Genomic DNA, 13092 nt, shown 5'->3' on the forward strand with positions numbered 1-13092 from the left:
GTGTTACCTTCAACTCTTCATTCTCCCTCACCCCACATACCCAACACCAGTCACCAAATCTTGCCATTTCTACTTTCTCTCTCACATCTGACTCCTGCTCTCTACTCTGCCACTTTACCTCAAGTCCCTATCACCTCTCAGTAACAGTGGATTAATTGGTCTCTCTGCCTCAAGTTTCTTCTTACTCCAGTACATCTTACAGCCTGGTGCTGAAGTGATTTTCCCTAGTGACCATTTGACTCCTCTATTCAATTAACTCTAGTGGCTCCCAATTGCCTTTAAGATAAAATATCACACTTTTCCATTTAGCCTCAAAAGTGTTTTACAATCTCATTCCAACCTATCTTTCCAACCTCACTGGATGTTACTCCTCCTCCTACACTCTCTAATCCAGACAAACTGGACTTTTCTCTGTTCCTAACACAGTAGATTCCATCTTCTTTATGTCTTTACACTGATTCTACTCCATACCTGAAAGGCAATCCCTCTTTAACCTTCAACTCAAAGAGACCCTCTTTTCCTTTAAGGTATAGCCCAAGCATCATCTGCTGAATGAAGCCTTTCCTAATTTCCCAACTGTTTAACCACCTTGTTTATATTACTACTTATTTATTTTGTGTCATATATGTTTTATAAAAGAAATTCCTTAGGAGTAGAAATTGCTTCATTCTTTATATTTGTATTTCCACTGAATAGCACAGTGCCTGGCATATTGGTTGTTCAGTTGTTTTTCAATCGTTTCTGACTCTTTGTGACCCAATTGGGGTTATCCTGGTAGAGATTTTACAGATAGGGCAAACAAGGCTAAGTGACTTGTCCTGGGTCACCCAGCTATTAGGTGTCTAAGACCAAATTTGAACTCAGGAAGATGAGTCTTCCTAACTCCAAGCCTGGCACTCTATCCATTGTACCACCTATCTCCTTGCTTAGCACAAAGTAGGTGCTTAATAAATATTTCTGCATTAATTGATCATACACGTAAACATAAAAACAAACATCATTTGATAGGATACTAGGTCATTTTGCTATCCAGGGCTCACAATATAAATGAGCAGACAACCATGAAAACAATCATAGCTCATGTTAAAGTGTGCTATCTTTTAAATGTTCTTTTCAGAAGGTGCAGTTAATGATGAAAAACTCATTAAAAGGTGCAGGATAATGCTCTTATTGTGGATGAACAAACTTTAAAAAACAGTTGTTGGGTGGGATTTTGAACCATTTGGAGAAAAATGATCCGTAGTGAGGATATGAGGAATTGGATCACTCTGTTACCAATGTATCAATGCCTGTCTTGTGGAAGAAGCTTAATAGGTTTTTTAAGTAGCAAAAAAAGTAGCAAAACCTTTTCTGGAGGGAGTGAGAGTAGGAGGAGGAAGACAGAGAGAGAGAGAGACAGACAGACAGAGACAGAGAGATACAAAGAGACAAAGAGAGACAGAGAGATCTGAGTGAAGAGTTTCAAGGGTACCAAAGAGACAAACTGCCTTGCTAAAGGGTTAAGAGAAGGTTCAACAAGTACTTCTATTAATTTGTATTTAAGAGTTTTAAAACTAAAGGGAATAAAACAAAGAAAATGGCAAGTTCCATAAACATTTGGAGATTGAAATGGTTAAAAAAGGACAGCAGATTTCAAGAGAAATGTGATGAGTTAGGCCTCTTTATGTAGAATGTGAGTCACTGAGTCAGAAGGCTCTCACCCAAGACACTGAAATGTAACTATTACACTAAGAGGCAGGAGAAAGACAAGAGAAGTCAACCGCTTTGGCAGGGGATGGGGGTAAAAGTGGAGCAAAAATGAAAACACAGAAAGGGGGGAATGAAAAACAACTAGTTTGGAACTGTGGCAGTTACAGGGGATAAGAGGAGAGAAGGATTCAGCTGAATGATTTCTGATTGGTTAGAGAGAGTTAATTTCATTGGCCAAGAGCTCCAGTGATAGCTATGATCCTTCAGATCTACCTGGAGTTGGAGCAAAAAGAAGGGTTTATTGCTCTCTGCTGTCAGCTCTGGCTTGAAAAGGAAAAGCAGAAGGGTTCTGAAGTGGTTCTGTCATCCTGGTAAGAGGAGCTGTGTTCTGGTTGAGCTGCACAGTATAGAATATGGTAAGTGAATGACTAACCAGCTGGTCTGGTATGGATAGCCCAGAAATAGAAAGATGGATGAGCTTGGCAGCAGTCTGGCTTAAAGAGAATTGCTATCCACATTAAGTACACTTTCTAAACATCCTTTGAAGGATAATGATTATCTGAAAGTGCTTTAAAGGCTGTGTGTACAAGCAGAAAAGATCACTCTAGTGGGAATGGTAAGAATCAATAGAAAGTGAACAAAAAAGCAGTTTTGTATGGTCCAGATATTCTGAAATGCACCAAAAAAAAAAAAAAATAAAGCCTGCAATCATGAGTTGTGAGCCGCCCCAAGCACATGAGTTTTCTTGCCTCATTCATGTGTTTCCATGCTAGGTTATTCTAAGCGTACGTCCATTCTTCAACATACCTATTTAGTGCATTAGTGGAAGAACGTCATCTGGACTTATCTATGTATTGTGATGTATGTTACACATATATTTATTTTAATATTTTGGTATCCTTGAAATTATTTCTCTTGCCTTATTAATAAAGTTACGTTTAAGACCTACAAGTATCATTATTATGAATGACTGTTTGTGTAAACAGAACGCATACTGATTGGGGCCTCAAGATCTAGAGTGGCAAGTAGATGAAGAATATTTCCCTTCGACAGTGGTAGCCTTATGGAATTTGAATGTAACTCTATAGCAGTGGTCTATTTCTGGAAATTTAGACCTAGTGAGAGACCAGACAGGAGAATCAATTCAAATTCAAAGAAAGAATGTGGGTGGTTATACCCCGCCTTTGTGTCTAGTAGTACCACCCTTAAGATGTTTTATTGGAAGCATACTGGAAGAGATCATTTCTGTCTTTACATTTACAAGACATCTCTTCTAGGGATGAAGTAAGAGAGATTATTTTATCAGTATCATGACAAACCTCCCCAAAATTAAGTCAATATTCACCTTGATATTTATTAATTGCAGTGAGGAGATAGGCATAGAGTAGAATGGTAGACCTGCGTTTGAAAATGTGGTTTGGATCTTGAAAAAAGCTAAAAACTAACAGACTATTACTCAGAATCCTTCTGGTCAAACATCATCAATACTTTCTTCAAGAAAAGAGGTATAGGTACTAGAAGTAGAGAGCTGCTTCCCTGCTGCCTAAAAACACATTCATGTCTTTCCCATCCTCAAAAAAAAATCTGACTCAATCCATACATTCATGCTAGTTATTTTCTCACATCTCTCTTCCCTTTGGTGGCTAAATTCCTTAAGAAAGTCATACATAGTTGATGCCTCTAGTTCCTTTTCTCTCCTTAATTTCTCTTCTTAACCTTCTATAATCTAACTTCAGACTTCTTCATTCAACTGAAACTACCCTCTCCAACATTACCAATGGTTTCCTAATTGCCAAATCCAATGGCCTGTCCTCGATCCTCATTCTTCCTGACTGCACCTTTTGATGCTGTCAATCATCCTCTTCTCCTTGATACTCTCTTCTCTTTAGGTTTTTGCAACACTACTTTATCCTGGTTCTCCTACTTGCTGACTGCTCCTTCTCAATATTCTTTGAGATTATCTCAGCTGACACAAGTCTTTGTCCTAGGACTCTTACCTTCTCCCTCTATACTGTTTCACTTGTTGATAATTTCATCAGCTCCCATGTATTCAATCATCACACTGATACAAATGATTCTCAGATGTATTTGTCCAGACGAGGGGCAGGAATCTGCAGCCTTGAGGCCACATGTAGCCCTCTAGGTCCCTCAAGTGCGGCCCTCTGACCGAATCCAAACTTGACAGAACAAATCCCCTTAATAAAAGGATGTGCTTTGTAAAATTGGACTCAGTCAAGGGGCCACACTTGAGGACCTAGAAGGCCACATAGGGCCTCGAGGCTGCAGGTTCCCCACCCCTGGTCCAGACCTAATCCCTTCTGACTTCCAGTTTCACATCTCCAACTGCCTATTGGACATCAAAAACTGAATGTCTCACACATTTTAAATTCAACATATCCAAAAATGAACTCATTATCTTTCCTCACAAGCCCTCCTCTCTTCCTAACTTCCTTATTAAAATTCACCACAACCCTCCCAGTCACATAGGCTCACAATGTAGATGTTATCCTCAACCCCTCACTCTTACCTCACAAATCAGATCTATTGCCAATTCTGCTCGCTTCTACCTTCTCACTATTTCTGCACTGAGGCACCCAGATAGTACATAGGCAGCTGGGTGACACAGTGGATAAAACCCTGGGTCTGGGGTCAGGAAGCCCTGAAATCAAATCTAGCCTCAGATACTTGTCAGCTGGATGACTTTGGGCCAGTCACTTAACCGTTATCTATCTCAATTTCCTCAACTATAAAATGGGGACAAATGCACATATCTTCCAGGGTTTTATGTAGGGAAATCCAGGCTTCTTTGCTGTTCCTCACAAGACATTCTCTCCACACATCTCTCAACTCTGTGCATTTTCACTAGCTGTTCCCCACACGTGTAATAGTCTCCCTCCTCATCTCTGTCTTCTGACTTCCTTCAAGTCCCAGCTACAACCTCCCCTTCTATAATAATTGTTTCCCAATGTCCCCTGATGCTAGTGCCTTCCCTCCATTATCTCCAATTTATCCTGTATGTATTGTTTATGCATAGCTGTTTCCATGTTGTCTCCTCCATTAAATTGTGAGTGCCTTGAAAACAGGAATTGTATTTTGCCTTTCTTTGCACTCCCAGCTGTTGGCATGGTGCCTAGCACATAAAAGGCACTTAATAACTGCTTGATGATTGAATACTTTCTTCAAGAAGAGTTGGAAGGCACTAAAGAAAGCATAAAATGTTGTAACAAAAACTGAAACTGACTGTACCTTGAAAGAAAAGAAACTACCTATGTAGCAGCCATTTCATAATAATAGTTATGTTTGGGAAGATTGTCAATGGGCAACAGCAAAGGTCAAAGTCATTGTAAAATTACAGAAAAGGATAAGGGTGAAAAGATGATACTGCACAGAGCAATTTCAACCAGCCCTATTTAGTCTAAGTTGTAGACTCCAAAAGAAAATGGAAAGAAGTATAAATGCGAAAAAACCTGATCCTAGGACCTGCCACAAAAAAAGATGCTCAAAGAGCCCAAACTGCCTCAACTAGGAACGTATTTGTTCTTTATCAATCAGAAAAGATATGGCGGCTGATAGTAAAACCAGTTTAAAGGAGCCAACCACTCTAGGCCATGGATGTCTTTCTTCTCTGATATTCCTCTGATTCATAACATAGCCTAAAATGCTCTTTTTATTTTCTTTAGCACTGAAAGCCATAGGTGATACTGGGTTTTAGGCTTCTGTAAGTTCTTACAGGACCTTGCCACTCTTAATAGTCATCCTCATGACTATGTAATAAAAAAGTGAGGCAACCAGAATGGAGTAAGCCAGGAGAAACTGAAAGTAACAGGAGATCTTAATTATATAATCAATAAGGTAATGACTTCAGTCACCTGCAGGGATTCTGTCACATTTATTGAATGAATGCAGCAGAAACAAAAACATTTATTACATGCCTACTACGTGCCAGATGATGGAAATATATGATGAAACTAAGCAGTTTCTAGCCTCAAATATTTAAAGTTTATTAGAGGGAAACAACATACATACAGAAGTACATTCAAAATACCTAAGAAGAGTGGCAGAGCCAAAATGGCAGAGTAAAAGCAGGGACTCATTTGAGCTCTCCCACAAACCCCTCTAAATACCTGTAAAAAATGACTCTAAACAAATTCTAAAGCTGCAGAACCCACAAAAAGACAGAGTGAAACAAATTTCCAGCCCAAGGCAACCTGGATGGTCAATGGGACAGGAAAGGTCTGTGGTGCTGGGCTAGAGGAGGAGCACAATTCAACATGGCCCATGCCTGTGGAGACTGGGCCCCAGCAAATCCAGAACAGGCCCCAGGGAACTGAATCACTGGCAGCTGAGGCAGTTTCCAGACGTCTCAACCCACAAACGCCAAGGGCACTTAGAAGGTCAGCGGGAAAGATCTGTCAGACCTGGGTGAGAAAGGAGCACAGACCAGCCCTACTGCAGCCCTGGGGTGGCGGTGGCAGCAGCAGCAGCTGCTTCCAGAGCTCTCAGCCCACAGATGGTAAGGGGATCAAACAGGGATCTCTTTGCTTGCACTGAGGCAGGATTCTGTTGCTTGCCCATACTTGGATCTGGGTCACAGTCCTGGGTGGCAGTCCCGGGGTGTGAAGGAGCACTAGCATAGCAGAGCTTGTGACAGCAGTGGAGAGGGAACCCTCCTCAGAGTTCCAGGGCAGAAAAGAGTGCTTAAGGTCACTCGCTGACCAGAGTACATGCCAGGAGAAGAATAAACACTTCTCCATAGATATCATCTTAGAAGTACTGAAAACTTACATGCCCCCTCTGAAAACAGCTGCACAAAACCCCTGAAGCATGGGAAACTTCACCCTCCACAATGGAAGCAGAGTCCTACCTTAACAAATAGTTAAAAAGTTAAGTAATTGGCTGGAAAAAGAAGCAAACAGCGTAAAAAACACAGACAATAGAATCTTACTTCAGTGACTAGGAAGAGCAAAAAAATACAATCAAAATAAGACAACAAAATCAAAGCTCCTACATCCAAAGCCTTCAAGAAAAATATGAATTGGGCTCAAGCCATGGAAGAGCTCAAAAAGGAGTTTGAAAATCACGTAAGAGAAGCAGAGGAAAAATTGGGTAGAGAAATGAGAGTGACACAAGAAAATCATGAAAAATGAGTCAACAGCTTGCTAAAGGAGACCCAAAAAAATACTGAAGAAAATACAACTTAAAAAATACAAAAAAAGAGGTCCAAAAAGCCAATGAGGAAAAGAATGCCTTGAAAGGCAGAATTAGCCAAATGGAAAAGGTTGGTCTAAAAGACCACTGAAGAAAATAATTCCTTAAAAATTAGAATTGAGCAAATGGAAGCTAATGACTCTATGAGTAATCAAGAAATTATAAAACAAAACCAAAAGAATGTAAAAATAGAATACAATGTGAAATATCTCACTGGAAAAACAACTAACCTGGAAAACAGATCCAAGAGAGAGAGTTTAAAAATTATCAGATTACCTGAAAACCATGATGAAAAAAGAGCTTAGACTTTATTTTTTAAGAAATTACCAAGGAAAATTGACCTAATATTCTAGATCCAGAGGATAAAATAGAAATTGAAAGAATCTACCAATCACCTCCTGAAAGAGATCCCAAAAGGAAAACTCCCAGGAATATTATAGCCAAATTTCAGAGTTCCCAGGTCAAGGAGAAAATACTTCAAACAGCCAGAAAGAAACAATTCAAGTATAGTGGAAACACAATCAGGATAACACAATATTTAGCAGCTTCTACATTAAGAGATCCAAGGCCTTGGAATATAATATTCCAGAGGTCAACGGAGCTAGGATTAAAACCAAGAATCACCTACCCAGCAAAACTGAGTGTAATCAATGGGGGGGGGGGGAATTGACATTCAATGACATAGAGGAATTTAATGCGTTCTTAAGAAAAAAAAAAGAACTAAAGAGAAAAATTTACTTTCAAATACAAGACTCAATAGAAGCATGAAAAGGTAAACAGGAAAGAGAAATCACAAAGGACTTATTAAAGTTGAACTGTTTACATTCCTACATGGAAAGATGATATTTGTAACTCATGAGACCTTTCTCATTATTAGGGTAGTTGGAGGGAATATATAGATAGAGAGCACAGGGTGAATTGAATACGAAGGAATATGATAAGGCGGGTGGGTTATACAAGGGAGGGCAGATTGTGGGAAGGGGTGATCATAATGCATGTCATGGGTGAGAGGAGGGAAGAGATGGGGAGCATGGAGTTGAGAGATGGAATGTTGTATACACGGAATAACAGTAATCCAGTATGGCTGGAACTTAAAATCCATGAAGGAAAACACCATGAAATAAGGCTATTTGTGTAAGCTACCGTCAGGCTAAGAAGGAATTTATATGCCAAAATATGACGTTAGTATTTTATCCTAAAGGCAGAATGGAGTCATTGGAGCTTGAAGTGACATGGACAGACCTATGCTTAAGGAATATCACTTTGGCAGCTGTGTGGGGCGATGAATTAAAAAGGGGAGAGACTCAAAACAGGGAGATCTATTAGGAGGCTAATGGACACAGACATAATCTAGGCAAGAAGCAATAAGGGTCTGAACTAGGATGGTAGCTGTGGAGAAAAGGGGACAAATGTGAGAGACATCACCGAGGCAGGATTAAAAAGACTTAGCAATTAACTGGACATGGAAGGCTTTGGGAGAGGGAAGAGTTTATTCCTGGTTATAAACCTGGGTGACTGGAAGAATGAGAATCTTCTCAACTGAAATAGGGATGTTAGGAAGACAGTAAGGTTTTGAGGAAAAGATAATGAGTTTTATTTTACACGTTTAGTTTGAGATTCCTATGAGACATCCAAGTAAAGATAGCAAACAGGCATTTGGAGATGAGGGGCAATCACAAAAGAAAGAGACTGAGGTTGGATATATAGATGTAGGAATCATACGCATAGAAATAATAGCTATACCCATGTTAGTTAGTGAGATCATAGAGAGGACGCAAAGAGAGAAAAAAGGGCCAAGGGAAGAGCCCTGGGGTACGCTCACTGACGGTAGGACAACAAGGTTGATGATCCAGCAAAGGAGACTTATAAGGAGAGTCCTGATAAACAGGAGAAACAGGAGGGATGAGAGAGTCAATAGGAAGAGAAGTTAGTCAATAGCATCATATCCTACAGAGAGGTAAAGAAGGAGGTCTTTAAAAAAGAGAGCAATTTCAGAGTCAGATTGTAATCTGTTAATAAATAAGCAGATAGAAATCTGAGGTGAGTAAAGACAACTTTTTCTATTTTGGCTATGAAAGAAAGAATCATAGGACAATAAACTGAGGAGACAGTAGGGTCAAGTTATTTTTTAAAGGATGGGTAAGATGTTCCTGTTTACAGACAATAGAAAATATGCTGATGGGAAATAAATGAAGATTAGCATGTGAGATGGCCATAGGTGATAAACAATTAGAATGAGAGAATTAGAGCTGTAAAAGTCCTTCAATATCATCTGATCTAGGGGTTCTTACCCTGGGATGCACGGACCTATTCCAATACCCTCATTTTCTAAATGACAATACAGGCTCAAATAGGCAAAATGACTGGCCCAAATTCAAAAAGGGAGATGATCTCTAAGGTGGAAGATCTTTCGATTCCAAAATCCTGAGATCCTATTATTAAAAAAACACACAAAAATTCACCCTAATTTGTATTATAAAACAAAACCTCTCAGTATGTAAAGGTTCCTGTCCAACTCTCCAAAGACCTTTGTAATCAGTCACTAACACACATTACTGATTTCTCAGTGAAATGTTGTCAGTGGGTAAATAAGAAAACCAAAGATCAAGCTTGCAGTTCTAATTTTCAGTTTTCAAAAAGTCTATTAAAGCAGATTCTTTCATCCCATCACCCTTTATGTGTTCCAGATATGTCAAGATCCAATAATATACAAAAATTTATCTCTCAGCCAAATAAAAAAGATAGTACTGAAAATGAATAAAATGTCTTGCTTCCAATTTCATCAGCCAATTAGCAATTATTTCCTGATCATAGCTCTATGTTATCTCCATTACATAACACATATCCCACAAAATATTTACAATAATTACTACTTTTGTGTTAGTCATGACATAAGACACTGCCTTTACATATGAAACAATCTGTACTGAAATGGGAAGGAAAAGTATTTTTGCAAACAGAAAAATAATTAAATTATCTGGTTATGGATGTAAGGGATTACCTCTTTCATAGGCAAACAGTTTGGTACCTGAAAGGAGCAGGAAAATAACTCTAGTTTAATAAAAAAAAAACTGCTAAAGAAACACCTTTCATGTAAGTGGTAAGCCATTTGGTTGCAAAAGCAACAGAAAATGAACTGTGGCTTAACACACCTTGTAAAGGATATAGGGTAAGGCCTCCTTTATCTAGGTATAAAGAAACACAGCCCTCAGCAGCACAAACTGTTGAAAGCAAGCCTCTTTTGAGACTATAGAATAGCTGGAGTTATAGAACATTGGTTCCTTGGTTCATTTGTATGCAATTGTTTTAAGAGTTAAGATGGTAAAACATAAAATGAAAAGCATATAAATGTCTGGAGACTATGAATGATTAAATAAAAACTTGATTTCAAAATGCAGATTTGGTGAGTTTTAATCTCATAAGTGAAGGGAGATTCACTGAGTAGCAGGAGGCTCCGATTTAAGATAAGGAAAGTTAGTGTGTCAAGGTTGAAGAATCTGGCAAGTCAAGACTAAAGAAACAGCATGTGTTAAAAAAGGCCAGCTTTGTTTGAGTTTTGTGAAGAAAGGTCAATCAAAGACAGATGGTAGAATGCTAGACTTAAAGTAAGGAAGACCTGAGTTGAAATCTGTCCCCAGATATTTAGTTGTGTAACCCAAGACAAGTCACTTACCCTCTGCAAAGGGGGATAATAATAGCATCTCCTTCCTTGAGTTGTTGTGAGGAAAAATGAGTTCATTTTTTTAAGCACTTTGCAAACCTTAAGCCAGCACATAAATGCTATTTACTTCAGGCATCAGCTAAGAGATTCCTGATTACCTGAAGAAAGGTTGAGCTTACTGGACAAGAGCTTCAATCTAAGCTATTTCCCTTAAGCTATTTCTCCTACAGCTGGAGAAAGCTCAAGCATCAGAAGTGTGTGCAGCTTCCTTTGGTACGAGAAAAGCAGAGGAGTAAGACAAGCTTTGCAACTGGATTGACGTGAAGTGTTTGCTACAAGCATCATGGTGTGCAAATAGCTACGTGAGCTTGTCTGTATTGGCAAGAGGGTCAGACTGACTGGCCTGATGCTTCTGTCTTCGAGAGACCTGCTAGAGAGATCAGGAGTATAACACTTTCTAAGAGCTTTTTAAAGAGTGACTCTAAGGGACAGCTAGGTGGCACAGCGAGTAGAGCACCGGCTCTGGAGTCAGGAGGACCTGAGTTCAAATCGCTTGACACACTTACTAGCTGTGCAACCTTGGGGAAGTCACTTAACCGCAATTGCCCTGCCTTCCCCTCTGAAAGAAAAAAAAAGAATGATACTAAGTTGAAAGAGCTTGTTCTAAAGAAGAGAAGAGTATTTGCCCAGCTGGAGGTTGGTGAAGATCAGAAGGAGCAAGTTAGCAAAGAAGTCGCTTCATGTGGTACAGATGTTCCTAGAAATACTAATGACAACCAAGCCTACAGTCCAGACTTATGAGTTACTCCTGACCTATGGGTGTTCCTTTATGCCAGGTTTATTTAAGTTTATGTAAGGTTTATATAAGATACTCAGCAAGGCAGTACAGAAGATAGCACTGAGTCCGGACTCTGGAAGACTTGAATTCAAATTTGTCTTCAGACACTAAATCGCTGTATGACCTTGGGCAAGTCACTTAATCTGTTTGCCTCAGTTCCCTCAACTATAAAATGGGGATAATAATAGCACCTACCTCCAAGGGTTATTGTGAGGACCAAATGGGATAATTTTAGTAAAGTGCTTAGCACAGCACCTGGCACAGAGCAGGCACTATATAAATGCTAGGTATAAGCTGTTATTATGCATATTTATGCCCACTTGCCCCTACAGATACTAAGCTTATTGGTGGGAGAGTTGACCGAGGTTTATACATGGAATATGATGTACTGACTATTCCTACATTTGCTTTATCTTTAATGCCTGTAAGGTATGGGTTTTATTGAGTCTACATGCTTACCTGAGGTTCCACTTGGAAAGTTTATTCTTTGACACAATGACATCTCTTGATTCCAGGCTTTGGAGACAATCACATTCTCAGAGAGTGATATAATCCAGGCTTGGAAATGACTGCCTTAGCTAAACACAAGGGAATCTAAGTAGAAAATAAGAGGAGATAGGGAGATAGATAGGCAGAGAGATATTTTCTAGATTCTCATGAAACATATACTTGGAGGAAAAAAATTGAAATCATACTGGTATGTTCTTTTTTTAAAAAGGCAGCAATGTTTAATTCATGTTAGAAATTTTTCATAAAAATATTAACACAAAAATTATAATTTGATGAAAGTTTAAGGTTTAGTTATTTGGAAAATTTACTCATGTAAAATACCTCATTCCACAATTATGCTGAATTAATGAGATGTTACTGTAATATATGCTTTGTCAAGAATTACCAACAAAGTCAGTGAGTCCTTTGAATAATGAACAAGTAATCTTCTGTATGTCTACTGAGTAACATGAAGTTGTCAGTCAAAAGCATTTATTAAGCTCTTACTTATGTGCCAGGCATTGTCCTAAGCACTGGGGATACAAACAAAGGCAAAAAACAATCTCTGCCCCCAAGGAGCTGACATTCAGATGGAGAAAACAATATGTAAATAACTAGGTACATATTTAATTAAGAAGCCTTTCTCTGTGGGTGACAGGAAAAATCCTCAATATTTATAGAAGCAATATTTTGAAACAAAAGCAGAACTAATGGGGGAAAAGAGGGTGGGATTGGTTTGGTCCTAATATTTTTACCACACACATCCACTGATTTATTCCCTGCCAAAATATCTGGCAGCTTATGGGAAACAATCTTTATAGCAAGTGTCTCTGATAAAGGCCTCATTTCTCAAATATACTGAGAATTGAGTCAAATTTATAAGAATACAAGCCATTCCCCAAGTGATAAATGGTCAAAAAATATGAACAGACAGTTTTCAGATGAAGAAATCAAAACTTTTATATCACATTTATCGGCATATGAAGAAGTACTCTAAATCACTTGATTAAATTAAAATTGAACACTTTATAGAAGATATACTTAAATAACTGGACAAATATTAATTGCTCATGGTAGGCCATGCTAACATTTTTTCTGGGAAAAATCTAGTTTCTCTAAAGAATTTAAAAAGAACCCCATCCTCAGAAAAGATTGTAAGATGCTTGTACCTAGAGCTGCCCCACAAAGGGGCAATGGGGGTGAACAG

At 38.8% G+C, this 13092-nt stretch overlaps 1 protein-coding gene across 5 annotated transcripts in view; it reads right to left on the bottom strand.

Moving 5' to 3' along the window:
* OSBPL1A (oxysterol binding protein like 1A) overlaps positions 1 to 13092 on the bottom strand; it is a 338964-nt gene that overhangs the window by 272727 nt on the left and 53145 nt on the right. Inside the window, exon 2 of one of the 5 annotated variants that reach the window (XM_036756469.1) lies at positions 11856 to 11990. The exons of the other annotated variants lie outside the window; for them this stretch is intronic. The gene's annotated coding sequence lies outside the window, so the exon portion shown is untranslated. The remainder of the gene's footprint in view (positions 1 to 11855; positions 11991 to 13092) is intronic. 5 annotated transcript variants of the gene reach the window in all.

This window comes from Trichosurus vulpecula, chromosome 1, assembly GCF_011100635.1.
Source record: "Trichosurus vulpecula isolate mTriVul1 chromosome 1, mTriVul1.pri, whole genome shotgun sequence".
In the NCBI taxonomy this organism is placed as follows: domain Eukaryota; kingdom Metazoa; phylum Chordata; class Mammalia; order Diprotodontia; family Phalangeridae; genus Trichosurus; species Trichosurus vulpecula.